Genomic DNA, 20,525 nt, shown 5'->3' with positions numbered 1-20,525 from the left:
CATTTTATGGAGCATAATCATAATTAGTACCAGAAGATCTTGGAGGTAGAAATTGATCTTCTAAATAAGCACGTACCAAGTCTTCATCAGGTTGACAAACTATTTGAGTAAATGAGTTAAATAAACTCTCATAGTCGAACATCCAATCAGGCCCATTTCCAACGAGAGGTGTGGTGTATCGTTGACAATCGACATTGTACCACTCCTCAACACAGCCCGAAGTAAAGTTAAATGCATGTTTCTTAGGAGACGCATATCCCAAGAATTAACCTTCAATCGCTTTTTCATCGAATTTTCCCGCATCTTTCTTCAACATAGTACAAGGACACCCAAATGGCTCCAAATACTTTAAGTTAGGTTTTCTCTTGTTCAGAAGCTTGTAGCTCGTCTTTTGTAGCTTCTTCACAGTCAAAACACGATTAAGCGTGTAGCAAGCAGTATTCACAGCCTCATTCAAGAATTGATTAGGAATCTTAGAATCTACGAGCATTGTTCGTGTCGATTCAATCAGTGTTCAATTCTTTCTTTCTGCAACACCATTCTGTTGAGGTACATATGGAGCACTGTATTCTCGTTGAATTCCTTTCTGAATGCAAAAGAAATCCAATACAATATTTTTTAACTCCATACCGTTATCACTTTGAATACGATTAACTTTTTGTTTATACAGTGATTCGATCTTCGTGATTAGATTTTGAACTAGAATAGGTGTTTGATCTTTCGAACTCAAAAATAACACCCATGAATATCTTGAATAGTCATCAGTGACAACTAGACAATACCAATCACCATCAATACTCGCACGATTCATAGGACCGAACAAGTCCATATGAAGTCATTCAAGAGGAGTATCAATGGTATTGAGTAACTTAGAGGGGTGTGACTTTTTTTTCTGTTTGCCCTTTTTGCATGTAACACAGTGGTCGGTTAGTTTGAAGTGTTTCTAGGAAACCTCATCAACCAAGTCATTAACCATAATATTACTAATATGTCCGACATGAATGTGACCCATACGCCTGTGCCACAGAATTGAGCCTTTCTTAGTTGCCTTTGAGATAAAACACGTTTCAACAGAAGTAGTTTCCTTACAAGTCATATTTAAAACATAAATATTGTTTGATCGAGGAGATCTCATAACAACCATGTCTTCTGGAATGACATATCCTGGTTTAAGTATTATGCACTCCTTATCATTAAATAATGTGGTATACTTTTTGTAACAAATCTGAGATACGCTCAGCAAATTGTGATCCACTTTGTCACAATAATTTACTTTTTCAAATATAATACAACCATTTGAAACATCACCTTCTTTAGTAATCATTCCACCCGAATTACCCATAAACACTACATATCCTCCTTGAATATTCTTGACATTTGATAAGAGGTTAATGTTGCCAGTAATATGACGCGAGCATCCACTATTCATGATCTAGTTTTCACCAGAAATAGTATTGGATGAACTCTGCACACAGATGAAAAATAATTAGTTCAAAAAGGCAGCCCAAGCGTCTTGGGCACCTATTTAGTTTCACTTGAAGTTTTAATGTTGAGTGAATCCAAATGTGGTTTAGCCACTTGTGATTAAGTCACAGGTTATTTCGACTTTCGTCTCAAATACGCAGCTTGAACTACATTGGTATTCACATTCTTGCAAATTGGTTCCTTAGGAACGAATTTGGGTTTTAATTTACTCGAATTTTCACCAACATGAATCACTTTTCGAGGATTCACATATGAAAAAACATGATATGAGTTTCATCATCAAAAGATATAGGTCTTTTCAAAATTCCTAATCACAGGGACGGGTTTGGTTTGTTCCTTGATAAATGGATGAAGATTTTGTGATTTCTCCAGTCCACAATTTCTGACCACATGACCTTGTTCACCACAAATAAAACATGTTTTCATGTTGACACGCTCACGTTGTGGTTTGGCAGAAACTTGTGCAACAGAAGGATAATGATAAACACATGGAATGGGACCATTGTCCAAATCATCAAATGTAACAAATTTCTTTTTCATTTAAAAATCAAGATTTTAACAATTTGAAAAACTCTATAAAGGTCAGTTCCATTTGATTTAACGAATTGAACTTTCGTTGCTGATTTTAACAAATGTTTGGCTTTTATCGAGGGATCTTTTGTATTCGATGTTTTGGAATTAACAAACTTATGTTCAAGATCTTGTATCTTGGGAGTTTCATTTTGAAAAAAGCTTTCTATCAATTCAGGCTTGATAATATTAAGTGGAATGGCTTTCTCAGTGAACGCTTTGCTGAGAACTTTCAACTTAATCACTCGACCAGTATTTGGCTTAGAAGGAACAGGATTGACGAAACGCATCAAATCCTCATCAGAAATCTTTGGTTTTTCTGATTTCTTTGTCTAAACCTTAACAAATTTCTCCTTTTTCACTTGAAATGCATTCGAACCATACACAGCCTCCTAAAATTCATGAGGTTCACATAAAATGTGATTTGAACTTGGAATGTTCTAGTTCTTGTGCACAACTTCAGGTTCGAATACATCCTCAATGATTACTTTATCAACATTTTCAACAAAGACCTTGTTACTTTGAATATGAGGTTTTTGAGTTGAAGAATGAACATTAACATTGTCATTTTTAACCAAATTTGGTTTTTCTTCAACAATAACTGGTTCGTAACAATTTCCTCCTTTCCCGCAAAAAGATTTGAAGTATAATCATTATGAAATGGTGGTGGTACTTCATCAAAACCTACTCCTTTCTTTGAGTCTTTTTGTTTTCCATACACCTCGATAATTTCATTTAACAAAAACCAAAAGTTTCCAAACTTTCCTAATTTGCTTTTCAAATCAAGAACCTCATTTTCAAGTTCGGTTATATTAGTTCATTGTTTAAGAATCTCTTGAAATTTTTTATCATTGATTATCATCTTTACAGACAATTCAACTTTCAAATTACGATTACTTATAGACAAGGCTTATATTTTCTCCCTAGACCTCAATTGTGATTCTAGTGATTGTCTATATATATCCTTGATTGAAGCAATTTCTTTTACCAGTAAGTCATTATGTTCTTTCAGCGAATCAAATCTAGGCTTAATAGTTTCACATACAGAACAAGGCACATTTTCAGATAATTTAACAGAAGACGAACTAACCTCGTCAAACTTAGCCATGCATGCAAAAGAAGTTGGTTCCATATGACAGCAATCATCAGAATCTATTTCTGTTTCATTGTCAAAAGACAGTTCGTTCCCACTAGCATCTTGAAATCTTTCAGTCAGCTCGAACATAGCAAGATTTGCTTGATTCTCATTACACAACAGTCTTTGATTCCAGTCAATTCCTTCAGAAGAGAGAAGAGCTTGTGACCCCGAAGCTTTAGATGAATTACCACCAAAAGACTTTTCAGGAGAATCATTAACCATATTTCCAAAATTTCTGTCTTGTTTTCGAGATCCATTATAGTCCTTCTTCGGCTTATCACATTCTTTGGCAAAGTGACCAAATTCTTGACATTGTAACATTTGACCTTTAACTTATCAAAACCAACTCGTTTGTTCAGTGATGGTAAGTCTTAACCAGTTCGTTGCATAAATTTCTTCACCTTTCTAACAATCATGCCCATATTCCATTTTAGATCCATCAGTTCCAAATCATCTGGATCAATTTGGTCATACTACCAACAACATTTTCATATGATGTCATGAATGCACAAAGAAACGAAAACTTATGTTCAGCTTCCTTCATGTTAACATTTGGTGGTGCAGTGAAACTATTAGTGGCAGCAGATCCCCCAGAATTTTCATTAAACCCAGAAGCCATAAATCATACATTAGGATCACTATATGCAGTTGATTCTTCTTGTGAACTTTGAGTAAGAAAAGCAGTAACTGGAGTTGCAGATTTACTCAAAGGCATACAACCTCCATAAAGAGTTGCATCTTGAGTTTCCTTAGAAGATTTCTGACATTTTAGATCATATTCTCGATCTTCCACTTTTTGCATGAATTGTGAAGCTGTTAGATCTTCATTCTTGAAATAGTTGTTTTCTTTCAATATCATCAGAAATGTTGAATATGAACCAGGTAAAGCATTCTTTACTGTATCAATCATTGGAACTGTGTAGACATCATCAAGACATCGAGAACAGTCAGGAAGAACAAAACCAAGATGTGCTCGAAAACGTGGTTCCCATTTGGCAAAATCATTGAATTTCATCAGTCGTGTACATTTCGAATGAGATCCAATTTCCGCATCAAGATGTAACATTTGTTGCAACAATACATTCTAAGACGCCAATGCATAAAAACCATCCATTTTAAGTAAAAGTTCAAACTTAAACAAAATTCAAACTTAAGGTTTTAAATTGAAACTTAGGTAACGTATGAGTGAAGATTAATGATAACGAATTAGGAACAGTAACTTAACTAATGAAATGATGTATGAAAAACGAATGAAAGGACGAATGAACAATGAATAAGTAATGAATAAGTAACGAATGACTTAGACGAATGAGGAACAAATGAGTGATGAATGAGTTACTAGTTAATGACGAATGAAAGAAACGAATGGTTGACGACTGAATAATGAATTAGTGGACGAATGGTTAACGAATTAATGACGAATGAGTAGCGAATGAGTGAGTACGAATGACCAATTGTTATTACGAACTAGCTACAGTGACGAATGAGTGATGAATACGTAACGAATGGATGACGAATGAGTTTGTTATTCAGTTGTAACAAACTTCACATGTGTCACGAACCTGTTAGACACTGATAACGAAGACAAGCACTGTTGGGATAAGAAAACTGCTAAAAGGAGATTGGAATCTTCTCAACCTCTCAATAAATTGCTAAGTATGAACTCCGGGCAAACTCAGACCTCCCAGCAAGGTTTTACTTATCCTAACAAGGTATTTTGCCTTCCGGGCAAGGTTATCTTCTTGAAGTCTTCTTAAGTGTTAAACCGAGCAAGGTTCACTTTGTCTGGCAAGGTAGTTCTTCAAGTCAAGCAAGATTTTCTATCCTAGAAAACCCTTGGCTTAAACCAAGCTAAAGTCAAATATAGCAAGGTTTATTCATAATAAAAAGTGTTCCTGGCAAGGTTGAAGAAAGTTGATAAAGAAACAAGTTAAGTCTTCTACCGAGCAAGGTTCAACTCTCAGCAAAGCTACAGTGTTACCAGCACACCTTGATTGTTGAATAAGTTATCATTAACAAAGAGTTGAAGGGATTCCTGAAGAATAAGTTTGCTAGTGAGATTATATCGAGCAAAGTTTGATATAGTCAAGAGGATTGAAGTCTGCTAGGAGAATATTTTCTTTGAAAAATATTCTAAGTAAAGTCTGCTCGGAGAACTGTTTACCAGCTCACTTTGTGGTTACCAAGTCTGCTTAACAATGATACATGCTGCAAAGCTTGCCCGAAGACTTGTTTTACACTTAGCATTTATTGTAATAACTTTTATTATGTACGAATGATTAGGGTTTCAAGATATGGAATAACAACTGTCAAGGCAGGCCTATAAAAGGAATAATTTAGGGCACGCCTAATAGAACTTGGGATAGACACTACTGGATATTGATTGTGACAGTTGTCTTATCTTGTATGGAAAAACATTCCATTCTGAAACCCAAATCGATTTCCTTTTTGTATTTGACATATTATATATAAATGGAAATCTTTTAAGTTACAGTGTGTGTTTGTTACATTTGTGTCTTGTTAGCAACATTTAGTGTGTTAGTGATTCCGCCATTAACATAAATATTGTTCTTTCCTAATTTAGCAAGTCGTTAACCTTCTTGTCAACACTCTATGTGTGGGTTACGACATACTGACTGAGCGATATAATCGGGACCGACAAGTGGTATCAAAGCTTGTTTTGCTATTTGGGTGAAGAGCTGTTGTTGATTGAAGTTGATTATTGTTGATTTGAAGATGATCAATGACGTCAGCTGACCACTGTTTCATTGATCTGTGACGTCAGCTGCTATGTTTTTCATTTCTCATATCTACAATTTGTTTGAGGTTTAAAAGTGTTTTCTCTTCTAGATTTTTATTTCTTTGCTATTAACTTGCTCAAATCTGTCCAGATATATCAGATCTGTGGAATTTTTCCACAGATCTGATTATTTTTGAAGTTTGTTTGAGTTTTTGTTTAAATATGTGTCAAGTTTTCTTTATTGGTCAAAATATATTTTATAAAACACCAAAAAGATGTCTGGATACGATAAGCAAGAAGTGTCTACTAACAAAATTCCAAGGTTGTATGGACAGGAGAACTATATTAAATGGAAAGTGCTATTCGAAGCAGCTGTTTGTTACAACGATGTGGAATTGTGGACTTCAATCGAGAATGGGCCTTATTTTCCTGATGGAACAAACAACAACCTAGTTGTTGAAGCAAGAATGAAGAAGGTAGATGGCGAAGATTTATCCATGCTAATGTTGGGACTGTATTTGGAAAGGTTGCTCACCACACAACAGCCAAAGTCATGTATGATGCCCTACTACAGACGTTTGAAGGCAATACTGAATTAAAGAACATCAAGAAAGAAAGGCTGAAGCAACAACATGACCGACTCAAGTATAAAGATGGTGAAAGACGGAAGTATGTCCTCGAGAGATTCTTGACTATTGTCAATGAAATCAGGACAACTGATTATGTTGTGACTAATTCTGATCTGAATACAAAGTTGCTCTCTTCTTTGTCAAAAGAATGGTATACTGCCAGCAACTTTATTAGGCAGAAGCCAAACTTTGAGCAACTAAAGTTGGACTAGGTGATTTGCTTTCTTCAAGCAGATGAGATTGAAATGATTGAAAATGAGATGATCAAGGAAGATAAGCCCTGCTTTCAAGTGTCCAATGCACTTATTGCTTCTATGGGAAACTTGTCTTTAAAGAACCAACAACATATTCAAATTATTGAAGAACCTATTGAACATGGTGGTGACACTCCAAGAGGCTTTGTTGCTGGAAACTCAAGTAATCAAAGTGGACAATCAAGGTTCAATGTCCAGTTGATTGATGATAACGACTTAGCCTCAATGGCCAATGGGCACACACCTAATGTTGGTGGTAATGTTGGACATGGAAGTGAATATCAAGCTTTGTTTTCTACGCTCACAGACTCATATAATGCTTTTGTTGCCAAGAACATGATCCATACCAGTGTTGTTCAAGATGATATTGAGCAAATTGATGCTGATGATCTGGAGGACATGGACTTGAAGTGGCAGGCAACTATGTTGGCACTAAGAAGCAAAAGGTTGTTCAATAGGACAGGAAGGTCCCTTGTATCTGGTCCTAATGAAAGAATAGGTTTGACAAATCAAAAGCAATATGTTACAACTGTCAACAACCAGGACATTTTGCAAGGGAACACAACCAACCAAGAAACTTCCAAAACAATCAAATTGAATAACCAAGAAATCAGTATTAATACCAGCAAGGCCAGTCAAGAAACTACAATAGCAATTTTAACAATAACCCCAATGTCAACAACAATTACCAGCAACTACAGAACAATTGTTAGTGCACGGTTTTGGCGTCTCGAGTCTTTGTATTTATCGTATTGTAATTTATTATTATTATAATGTAAAGATATTTATCTTTAATAGTTAGTTCGTTAATGTAAGGCTAATTCATTAAGGATGTTTAATGAATTAGCCAGTTCGTTTAATGTAACACCCATTCGTTAAGGATGTTTAACAAATGGGCTGATAGTTCGTTATGTATGTTCCCATTCGTCATGGAATGTTAACGAATGGGGAATAACGAATCAATGAGTCGTTATGTTTCCTTTATTGAGTCTGTAATGTTAACGAACTGCAATCCAATTCGTTATGGGATGTGTAACAAACTGGTTCCATCGTCTATATATAGGGTCTTTATACCCTGTTAATTTAAGTATTGATTGATAAAGTAACGAACCTCTGTCCAAGTGTTCTCCCGATTAATCCTTCGTTTAATTTATTACTTAATACACATAATACAGTTAATACATATATATATATATATTAACACTAACTAAGAGTAATACAATGAACTAGATCCTGTTAAGGTATAATTAGTTTTACGATTGATAATCAATATCATCTAGATCTGAACGTGTTTAAAAAGTGGTATCAGAGCTTTCAGTGTTCTAATTGCTCTTGTTCGTGTTATTATTTTCGTTAATTGAATTGTTTTCGGTTTTAATTGAGTTTATTTTTAATTTGATCCAATTAATAGTGAAATATGTTAATTATGGACTGAGTTTGATTGTTCTGTGTTTGGAAAGGTTTAATGTATTGATGTGTGGTTGGAATTGAGAATTGGAATGAATTTGGATTGATTTTGATTTGGATCTGTCGTGTACAAAACAGAGTGTTGGGAAATTGAGATTTGGTTGTTGGTTTGATCAAGTAAGGTTACGGGATTAAGATTACGTGATTCGCGATGGGTTTACGGGAAATTTAAGCTTTGATTTGGTCGATTTGGTGATGATTTGAAGTAGTAATACGGTATTGTGTGTTCTTGAATCTGGTAATTTTTCCAGATTTCTGGAAAAGTTGTTTGAAGATTTGAAGATTCAAACAATGGAGATGATTCGTTATGGTTAAGTCGCTACACAAGTTAATTCGTTATACGTGATTTGTTACACACGCGTTCTCATTCGTTACGATTTCTGAACAAATTCGTGCCGCGTGTCAAAAGTTGTTATAACCGTCTAACAACCTGATTCGTTATTTACTGTAGTTGATTCGTCATCAACTGTAGTTAATTCGTGTCTCTTGATTTGTTAACATTAATTACTGATTCGTTATAAACCTGATTCGTTTTTGATTCGTCAGTGTGATCATCTTGATTAATCCTATTGATTCGTCATCTTGATTCGTCATTTTGATTCGTCATTTTAATTTGTCATTTTGATTCGTTCCTAATTCGTTATAAACCTGATTCTTTTGTGATTCGTTAGTGACGTGTCCTTGATTCGTTACTAACTCGTTATAATCTAATTCATTACTCAATCTGATTCCTGATTCATTATCTTATCTGATTCGCTAATCAATCTGATTCGTTACAAAATTTTCCTTTTTAACCCTTGAGTTTGACTTTTGGTCAAACTTGAACTTATGCAACAGATGTTACACTTAGATGCTGAAATTGGATCTCATTCCAAATGTCCTAGACTGATGAAATTCAGTGATTTTGCCAAATGGGAACACCGATTTCAAGCACATCTTGGTTCTATGCATCCTGACTGCTCAAGATGTATTGATGATATTTACACTGTACCAATTATTGGTGATGGGACCACTGGTTTTACCCCTAAAGCTTTTCCACAATATTCTCAAGAAGAAAAGAAGGCTTTAGAGATCGAGACAAAAGCGTATTCAACTCTTACTATGGCATTACCAGATAATATATTCCATCAAGGTGGAGTATCAAGATAAGTGCTTTTTTGTTTCAACGTATCAGAATGAGAAGCATGGGTAATACTGAGGAAAGCAAGAAAGTAATGTTAAAGTTCCAATTCCGAAACTTAAACTTACTCAAAGGTGAAACTGTTGAGGAAATGATTACTCGTTTCAATCATTTAATTGCTGAAATGAACAAGTTAAAGATGGAACCTTCTGAAACTGACAAGATTGATTGAGTTAAAAATGATTTACCTAGTTCATACTCAATATTCCTGATGGTGTTGAAGGAGAATAATTATTTCAAAAACAAAGATTTGACTGCTTCTGAGTTTATGTAAAAGATTGAAGCTCGGGAATATGATTTGAAATGTGAAAAGTCATCAAAAGAAAGTCAAGATCCATCCTTCTATGGTGGATGTATGCCTTTGAGTACCACAGTATCTCCGATCACCGCATTTCTTACTCAGAATTCAAATGAAAGTTCAACAACAACCTATAGTGATCCAAGTGTCTGCTTTTTAGCATATGGAGATTTTGGATCTACTGGAAGGTCTGGAACTTCGGCCCCTACAAATCAATTCTCAGCATCACCTAACGTGAACATGAAAGAGGCTGAACAAAATTTTGCCTTTTTATGTGCTTTCATGTATTCTTATGAGAACTTGGTTGGTAGTAAAATTGCCACAAGTGAGTTAACGGATGAAGATTATGACCAAATCGATCCTGATGATTTGAAGCTCATGGATTTAAAGTGGAATATGACAATGATAGTAAGAAAAGTGAAGAAGTTCATGCAAAGAACTGGCAAAGATCTTCCATCATTGAACAAGAGAGTTGGGTTTGATAAGCTGAAAGTTAAGTGCTTTAAATGTCAAGAGTTTGGACACTTTTCCAAAGAGTGTGACAAACCAAAGAAAGAATATATTGGACCTAGAAGTCAAGATGGAATTTCTTTTGTGAAAAAGAATAATGATGCTGGTAAGCTTTGTTGTCTACTGTTGATGGAACTGATTTGTCACAAAGGTTGTTGTGCAACGACAATCAAGCTAACTTGGCTATGTTCGATTCAAATGAGAGTTTTCAAGATGCGAGTGGGAATGAGATTTTCTCTGACAATAAAATTGAGTCTGATTCTGATGATTCATGTGAAATGCATCCAACTACATTTGCTTGTATGGCCAAAATTGACGAGGTTAGTTCTTCTGTTCCTAACTTTGTTAATCTATATGCTAATGTGCCTTGTGTTGATTGTGAGACAATGAGGCCTAAGTTAGAATCATTGAAAGATCATAATGATCGTTTAGTGAAAGAAATTGCTTCGCTAAAGGATACTTATAGACAATCTTTAGAATCTCAAATGAGATCTATGGAGAAAATTGAAGCATTATCTACAAGTAATCATGATCTCAAAGTTGAGTTATCAGTTAAAATATCAATTAATGATAAACAATTTCAAGAAATCTTGAAACATCGATATAAGATAACTGAGCTTGAGAATGAAGTTCTTGAGTTGAAAAATAAGTTAGGCAAATTTAGAAACTCATCATTTTTGCAAAATGAGATAATCGAAGTAACTGGTAAGCAAAAAGATTCTAAAAAGGGTGTAGGTTTTATTGAAGTACCACCACCATTTCATAATGATTATACTGCAAATCCTTTTGCTGGAAAAGAAGGAGTGGTTGTGAATGAACCAGTTGTTTCAGAAACCTAAACAAGTAAAAACTGACAATGTTAAAGCCCAATCGTCAACTCAAAAACATCGTGTTGAAAGCAACAAAGTTTTTGTTGAGAATGTTGAGAAAGTTATCATTGAGGATGTCTTTGAATCACATTCTATGTGAACCTCATGAATTTAAGGAGGCAATGTATGGTTCAAACATATCTCAAGTGAAAAAGGAAAAAGTTGTTAAACCAGTGAAGGCTAAGAAATCAGAAAATCCTAAAATTTATGATGAGGATTTGATACGTTTTATCAATCCTGTTGCCCCTAAGCCATCAACAGGTCGTGTTTTTAAGCTTAAAGGGATAATCACAATGTTCACTGAGAAAGACATTCCGCTTGATATTATCAAACCCGAATTGATTGAAAGCGTCTTTCACAATGAAACCCCTAAAGTACAAGACCTTGAAAATAAATTTTTGAAATCCAAGACCTCAAAAGTTGTAGATTCGTTGATAAACGCTAGAAGTGTGTTGAATTCTGCTAAAAATGTTCAGTTTGTGAAGTCAAATGGAACTGATTCTTTACAAAGTTTTTCTAATTGTTCAAATCTGGATTTCTACATGAAACGGAAATCTGTGACTTTTGATGACTTGGAGAAAGGTCCAATTGCTAGAGTTTATCATCAACCTTCGGTTGAACATCTTTCTGCTAAACCATCATATGAACGTGTTGACATGAGAACATGTTTTCTCTGTGGTGAACATGGTCATGTACTCGAAAACTGTGGCCTGAAGAAATCCCAAAATCTTCACCCATATATCAAGGAACAATCCAAACCCGTTCCTGTGATCAAGGAGATTTTGAGAGCACCAATGTCTTTCGATGATGAAACTCACATTATGTTTTCTGATGTAAATCCTCGAAAGGTGATTCATGTTAATGAAAATGTAAGTAACGTTAAGCCCAAATTCGTTCCTACGGAACCTATTTGCAAAAATGTGAATACAAGTATTGTTCAAGCTGCATACTTACGAAGAAAGTCTAAACGTCCTGTGACTTATTCACAAGCAGCTAAGAAACATTTGGATTCATTGAATGTTAAAACTTCAAGAGAAACTCAAAGGTGCCCAAGACTGAGGCATGGGTTGCCTTTTTGAACTGATCTTTTTCTTTTCATTTGTAGGGTTCATACAAGACCGTTTCTGGTGAAAACTGGATAATGGATAGTGGATGCTCTCGTCACATTATTGGAAACATCAATCTTTTAACAACTGTCAAAAATATACAAGGAGGGTATGTTGCGTTTGTTGGTAATTTGGGTGGTATTATCACCAAAGAGGATGATGTGTCAAATGGGTGTATCACATTTGAAAATGTCAACTACTGTGATAAAGTTGATCATAATCTATTGAGTGTGTCACAAATATGTGATAAGAAATACACTACCGTATTTACTGATAAAGAATGGCTGATTCGAAAATCGGGATACGTCATTCCTGAGGACATGGTTGTCATGAGTTCTCCTCGATCGAATGATATTTATGTGTTGAACATGTCTTCTAAAGTTTCGACTTCTGTGGAAACGTGTTTTGTTTCTAAGGCAACTGAAAAGGACACGATTCTCCGGCACTGAAGAATGGGTCATATTCATGTCAGGAAAATGAATTATTTAATGTCAAATATCCTGGTTGATGGTGTTTCTCTGAAACATTTTAAGTTATCTGACCACTGTGTTGCTTGTAAAAAGGGCAAACATAAGAAGAAGTCACACCCATCTAAGTTAATCAATACCATTGATATTCCACTTGAACGACTTCATATGGATTTTTTTGGTCTGTTGAATCGTGTGAGTATTGCTGGTGATTGGTATTGTCTAGTCGTCACTGATGATTATTCAAGATATTCGTGGGTTTTATTTATGAGTTCAAAAGATCAGACACCTATTCTGGTTCAATATTTAGTCACTAAGATCAAATCACTATACAAATTAAAAGTGAAACGTATTCGAAGTGATAATGGTACGGAGTTTAAAAACTATGTATTGGATTTCTTTTGTGTTCAAAAGGGAATTCATCGAGAATATAGTGCTCCTTACGTACCAGAACAGAATGGGGTGGCTGAACGGAAAAACAGAACACTGATTGAAGCAGCAAGAACAATGCTTGAAGATTCTAAGCTTCCTATTCAATTCTAGAACGAGGCTGTGAATACTGCTTGCTACACGGTCAATTGTGTTTTGACTGTGAAGAATCTGCAAAAGACAAGTTATGAGCTTCTGAACAAACGTAAGCCTAATTTTAAGTACTTGGAACCATTTGGGTGTCCTTGTACCATGTTGAAGAGAGATCCGGAAAACTTTGAAGAAAAAGCAATTGAATGTTACTTCTTAGGTTACGCATCACCTAAGAAACGTGTATTTAACTTTACTTCGGGTTGTGTATAGGAGTGGTATCATGTTGATTGCCAAAGATATACCACTCCTTCCCAGGGTAAAGGCCCTGATTGGATGTTCGACTATAAGGGTTTATTTAATTCATTTACTCAAATGGTTGATCAACCAGATGAAGATTTGGTACGTGCATATTTGGAAGATAAATACTTATCTCCAAGATCTTATGTTTCAAATTATGAAGACCAAATTCAAGATGATCTTCCTAATGTATCCGATGTGATTTCTATATCTTCGGATGATAGTCAGTTTGTTGAATCTTCCTCGGCTCCATTTCCTGAAACACATGAGGTCGGTGAATCGTCTCATGATGCTGAGAAGAATCATATTAATTTAACAAAAAATATGTTGTGCCTGAGAATCCTATCCTTAGGATTCATAATTATCATCCACAGGACAACATTATTGGGGAACTTGATGTTGGTGTGCAAACACGTCATCAAGTTGCTACTTCAAGTGAGTCTAACATATTGTGTGCTTATGCGAATTTACATTCTTCGGAAAATCATGAATCTCGCCAAATATACTTGCTCTCTATCCCAAGTGGAGCCAACGACGACTCATATGGCACTTGAAGATTCTTCTTGGGTAGAAGAGATGCAAGAGGAATTGCAACAGTTTAACCGACTGGGTGTATGGGATCACATCGATAGACCCGCTAGAGTTAAGAAGCCTATAACTATGAAGTGGGTATTTAAATGTAAAAAATGACGATCGTGGGGTGGTCGTGAGAAACAAAGCACGGTTAGTGGTGCAAGGTTTCCATCAGCAAGAGGGAATAGAATACACTGAGGTATATGCTCCAGTCGCAAGATTGGAAGCTATACGAATACTTTTGGCTTATGAGGCTTACAAGAATATTAAATTCTATCAAATGAATGTGAAAAGTGTTTTTCTCAACGTCGAACTACATGAGGAAGTGTTTGTTTTAAAGCCTACTGGCTTTGAAGACCCTGATTATCCAGACCAAGTTTACCGTTTAAACAAGGCCCCGTATGGTCTACACCAAGCCCCGAGATATTGGTATGGTACACTTGCTAACCATCTTACTGATAACTGCTTCAAGCGAGGGACTGTAGACTGCACATTGTTTTATAAGAATGTTGGTGTTGATCTTCTCCTCGTTCAGATTTATGTCAACGACATTAACTTTGGGTCAACAAATGACAAGTTATGTAAGGATTTCGAGAAATCAATCTAAACAAAGTTCGAAATGAGCTCGATGGGAGAGATGAACTTCTTTTTAGGGTTGCAGGTTCATCAGTCAGACAAAGGAATCTTTATTAATCAGACGAACTACGCGAACGATCTCTTGAGCCGATTCAAGATAACTACCGGAAAAATACCTTCAACTCCTCTCCCCGTGGGAAACAATTTATCACCGGATGAAATGGAGGACACCGTTGATCCTACCCTTTATCGAGCGATGATAGGTTCTTTAATGTATCTTAGGCTTCTCGATCTGACATAATGTTTGCAGTTTGTTTATGTGCTAGGTACCAAGAAAGTCCCCGAGTGACTCACCTGGCAGCGGTAAAGCGTATACTTTAATATCTAAGGGGTAATCCTGACATTGGGTTATGATATCCCAAGGACGATAGTTTCGATTTCATTGCGTTTTCCGATTTAGAATATGGAGGGTGCCAGTTCCTAGGAAACCGGCTTGTTTTCTGGCAGTGTAAGAAGCAGACAACGGGTTCACTTCAACCGCCAAAACCGAATACGTGGCAGCCTCGAGTTTCTGTTCACAGGTTTTATGGATCCAACAACACTTGCGGGGTTACGGTTTGAAATTTCTTACTACTCCCATCTATATTGATAACTCTGCTGCTATAAGTATCACCAAGAATCCCGTGCAACACTCAAAAACTAAACATAACGAAATTCGATATCAGTTTATACAGGATTTCTTTAGAAATAAATAATTGATATTGAGAAAGTGCACACTGATTTTCAAAAAGTCAATTTGTTTACCAAGGCATTTGATAAAACACGTTTTTTCCTACTTGGTTTAATTGGATTAAAAACTCTTGCTGTTATCCTTAAACAAGGATAACAATCTTTATTTTCTATTTATTTTTCTTTCATTTAATTTTTATGTTTTGGGTTTTGGGGGTGAAATAGAAAATACAAAAATATTGTGTTTTTTGTTTGTATAGATAAAATCCAAAAACATTAAAAATTTTGAAAAATACAAAAATATTGTGATTTGTGGTTCAAATATTTTGAAAAATCCAAAAACATTAAAAAATTGAAAAATCAAACAGATTGTGATTTTCTGTTTTTATAGGTAAATCCGAAAAGACAAAGATTGTGTTTTAAAGTTTGTACAGAGAAAAACCAAAAAGCTTTTTGCATATTGTTGCTTAAAATTATACCATTTACTTATATTTGAAGGACATATACTTGTATATGTTTGGTCCTGATGTTTACATGTAAATGATTGGAATAGCAATTTACCTGATAATTGAAAGTGACTGGGGCAACTGTTATGTGCTTTTATTTAATTCTCTCGCTGAAAATTCGGTTATTTAAGTTTGTGGAACATGCTTGCATGTTTTGGTCCTGTCATCCTCTTGTGGATTGATAGGATAGCCATTAATCTATAGACTAAAAGTAACTAGGGCGATTGAATTTATTTTTATGCTCCTCAAAATTTTGATTTTTGAAGCAAAAAGAGAAAATGATATTACATTGATCATCTGGTCACATACCCAGAAAGAAATAAGCTTAAAAGACTGAGTGCTTAATTGCATTGGTGCATTGATAGGTCTTAAACAAGCCGTTAGAGTAAAGTATGTGATATAAACATAAAGAAATGCCAAACTGAAAGAGGTGTTAGTCTCTACCAAAAATCTCGGTAATGATGGCAGAAATGTAATAACCTGTCATACTCAAGCCTTATGTGTGTTTTTAGTGATCGCTGCCATAAAGAGCAAACCCAAAGTCATTAAGCTTGATCGCTGCTGTACATTGTACAATTTGAATTACTGACTTGATCAAAAACCGTTGTTAGTCATACGTTGTTCCTCCTTTGCGTGCATCTCAATACCAATAAGAAACCGACCCCTGGGATACAATGTACGTACGCCGACAGATGGACTCGTGCATACTCACTCACACTAAAATAATCTTAGTGCATCAAACAAAATCTATAAAATCAAAATTTTGATCGACAACATAATGGTTTAAGTCAAGTTGGGGTGATATGGTAAAATCAAATTAAGTGTGAACCGAGATTAGAGGCTGATAGTTTCTGATATTATGTGCTTTAGTTGAACCAATTAATCATATCACAAAAACACTTGAAAGCTTGTTATAAGATTTAAGTGGACAACAATATCAATGACCGACTTAACGCCAGTCATAATATCTCTTAAATATAAAACATTGATGGAAGGGCAATGTGGTCAATATGATTATCTTCTTAAACTAACCAAAAATACAAAAATATGTACTGCTTTCGAAAAACATAGAAAAATATTTTATGTTTTATGCTTATTTTTTGGATTTAATTCGTTACCTCTCTAATTCACTTCCTCCACTCTGTAACGAATGACCTAATTCGTCATCCATTATATAACGAAACAAACATGACTTAATTCTAATTCGTTATTGATTCGTGTTAAGTATTAACGAATCACTCATTAGTTTGCCACGTGTAACGAATTTATTGCCACGTGTAATAAATTTGTTGCCACGTGTCACGAATATGATAACGAATCAACTGACTCGTTATTTCAAAATTAATGAATCAGATGATTCGTTGTCTTGGAAAATGTGCCAATTCATTGCTTAAAGGGAATTGTGAAGACCGGTTCGTCTTCATTCGTTCACTATTCACTTCCTTCCTCACTAAGCAAACCACTGGCCGATATTTTCCAGAATTTCCGATCATCTCTAAACCTTTGTTTGATCCTCATTTAAGATTCACAAGGTATCAAGGATCAAAACGTGATACATTTCATCAACTTCCATCAACATCTGATGGGTTTTTGAATCGATTATGTGTTCAGTTTTTATCTTAAATGTTTAAACCCTAATTAAGCTAATGTAAATTTAGTTTGGTTCAAATGATTAATGTATATTGATTATCGATCCTATTCCAAGTTGATTAAGTTAATTTATCGGATATTTCATCGTGCATTATGATGAAATTGAATTTGGGTTGCAGATTTGACCTTCATATGTTCTTATCAATTTTGACTTTGACTCTGGAAGTCAAAATTGAACATTATTGGTCTCAATTCGTTATAGGTTAACGAATTGCAAACCATTCGTGTTCAATTCGTTACCAATGACTTAACGAATCAACTTCTTCGTGAAAAATGATAACGAATCACTTCCTATTCGTTCATTAATTCGTTATGTTTTCAAAAGTGATTCGTGATATCTAATTCGTGTTCTCACCATGGTAACAAATTACCCAATTCGTTATAATTAATCAGAAAATATAATTGATTATAATTAAATACTTTAATTAAATTTTTTAATCATTATTTCGTTTTCACTAAATCTCAGAGTTATTGTAACATCCTACTTTTGGTTATATTAATTAAATAATTTTCGTTTATTTCATAGTGGGTCATTATCGGTTTAGATGAATAGAATATGAGTTAGTGTTGGGTGAATGGATATGGGTTATGGACTTGGGTTATGAAAAAGAAAGAAGGAAAGATCATGGGATTAAGCCCATGACCCATATATATATAAACCACAATCACCACTTAATCCTTCATTTAACATATTCCATACACCATCCAAAACACACACTTAAGCTTTCTCTCTAGTTCTTCCTTTCTCTAAGCCGAAACCAAGAAGGAAACCGAGTACCGACCCGACGTAATGATAGTATAATATTGTATGAACTTAAACCCGTTAGATATAAACACGAAACGACGAGCCGACATCGTTAAACCGTTTAAGTCACGAGATCCGGGTGGAATCGGGTATAAACCGAACCTAAGATGAGCTTAGGGGTCACCCTAGCTCAGATCTGGATCGAACGGGACGAAAAACGTTAAAAACGAGTTAAAAATCGTTTTTTCCAGCGAATCCGCGGTTCCGGCGGCGCCGGAAAAGTTAATACGAGGTTGTCAGGGAATGTTCTGACATTCCCTGACCTAACCCTAGTTCTCTATGGGGACTTAACGAATTGAAGGTTATTCGTTAGTTGATTCGCATAAGGGAGCACAACGAACTAGCTCTAGTTCGTCTATGATTCGTTAAGGGAAAAGAGTAACGAATTACCCTTGATTCGTTATGATTAGTTCATTAAAAGAAATAACGAATTAGAATGTCCAATTTGGTACTTGGACTGGTTCGCTTTATGGACTAGTTCGTTAAGGAGTCCAGTTCGTTAAGGATTCAATTCGTTATAGGAACCAGTTCGCTAGGATAATCCAATTCGCTATGAACCTGTAGCGAATTAGAAGTTTACCAGAATGACCATAATAGTCCCTGGACTTAGAAAAGAATGATTTAATTACAAAGAAGCCCTTGTACTTTAAGCAGCTTAACCCCAGCTAGGGGCTCTGCCACTTGGACCCCGCTAGGGGCTGCCGCTCCTAGAACCCCGCTGCCAGGAGCGCTTCCCCCGGACCCCCGTTCGTTGAGGGTAATAATTAAAGTAGAAAGACGATATGTGTAGTAATAGTTTATTGATACGTGTAATTGTTACACAGTTAGTCGAGCACAGCTAAAGAGGGGAATAACCGTAAACGGTGAACGCAACAGCATTAAGGTGAGTTTCTAGCCCCACATCCTTGTTATGTTTTCGGGGCTGTGTGCATACTCGATGTGATAGTTAATACACTTACTTAAAGTGGTAAGTGTATGCCTTGTATGATTTATGTATGATGATTGCTTGATGGTGTGTGAACGATCTTCGGATATTGCATGTGCCGTCAAGTGGTAGTTCAGGCATGATTGATATGTATGATGTATGAATGATGTATGTATGAATATATATGATGTACAAATAATATATGTATGATATATTGATAGCACGTGAACGCTCTTCGGAGATTGCACGTATTGTCAAGGAACGTATGTAGACGACATGTATGTTATAGTAGCACGGATGTAGGGAACTGACCCTAATAATGTCGACAAATGAAGGGAACCGACCCTAATAGTATCGGCGAATGTAGGGAACCGACCCTAACAATATCGGTGAACGTAGGGAACCGACACTAATAATATCGGCGAAGGTTATAGGGCGGAATGCTCTTTAAAATGTATATGTGTGAATGAAAGTACGTATGTAAGTGTGTAAGAAGATATGAAGGTATGTACCTCCGGGTGCATATGCTAGTATGTGAATGTATTGTATGTTGTATGATTAACTAGAACTCACTCAGCGTAGCTGACTTTTAGTATGCACACAGGCTAATCGATTGAGGCAGTTGGCTTGAGGAAGACACATGGCAGGATCCGAAGAGGCTGGCATCTGGAGATTGTCGTGATGTTTGAAACGCTGTGTTTTATGTTATGTTTTTGAAAGACACGTTATGGATGTTGTACTGAATGGTTGACTTTTATATTATTCCGCGAAAGTTTTTATCAACTCTGATATTTAGAACCGCGTTTATGAGTAAATTCAACGTTAAAGTGAGGCACCGGTAACGGGGCCTTACATTTATATTATTTTCAGTTATGGCTGACGAGATTGTTCAGGATCCCCCTATAGCTGATCAACAACCGGTACCACAACAACAGGATCCAGATCTTCTATTACTGTCGTTCGACAAGAAGCACAACATCTGCGCTCTTGTCGGAACGAATCTTGCCGATGAAGATACCTTTAGGGAGATGTTAGCTTTTATACGTCGTTCACGTATTATCTATTGTAACATCTCATTTTCTTATTTCGGTTGATAAATAAAATATGAGTTACTATGATTTGGGCTTGTGAGATATCTCTTTTTCCTCGAGATCCCGGTTTTCCGGCGACGACGGCGCCGGAAAGTGGGTACAAGGTTAGGGTAATGTCAAAGAATGTCCTGACATTCT

The sequence above is a fragment of the Bidens hawaiensis genome, unplaced genomic scaffold (assembly GCF_021521415.1).
Source record: "Bidens hawaiensis isolate Kalapana, Puna unplaced genomic scaffold, B.hawaiensis_p1.1 tig00024632_1, whole genome shotgun sequence".
NCBI classification, from domain to species: Eukaryota; Viridiplantae; Streptophyta; class Magnoliopsida; order Asterales; family Asteraceae; genus Bidens; species Bidens hawaiensis.
The sequence above is the reverse complement of the archived record's forward strand: the minus strand, read 5'-3'. Positions refer to the sequence as shown.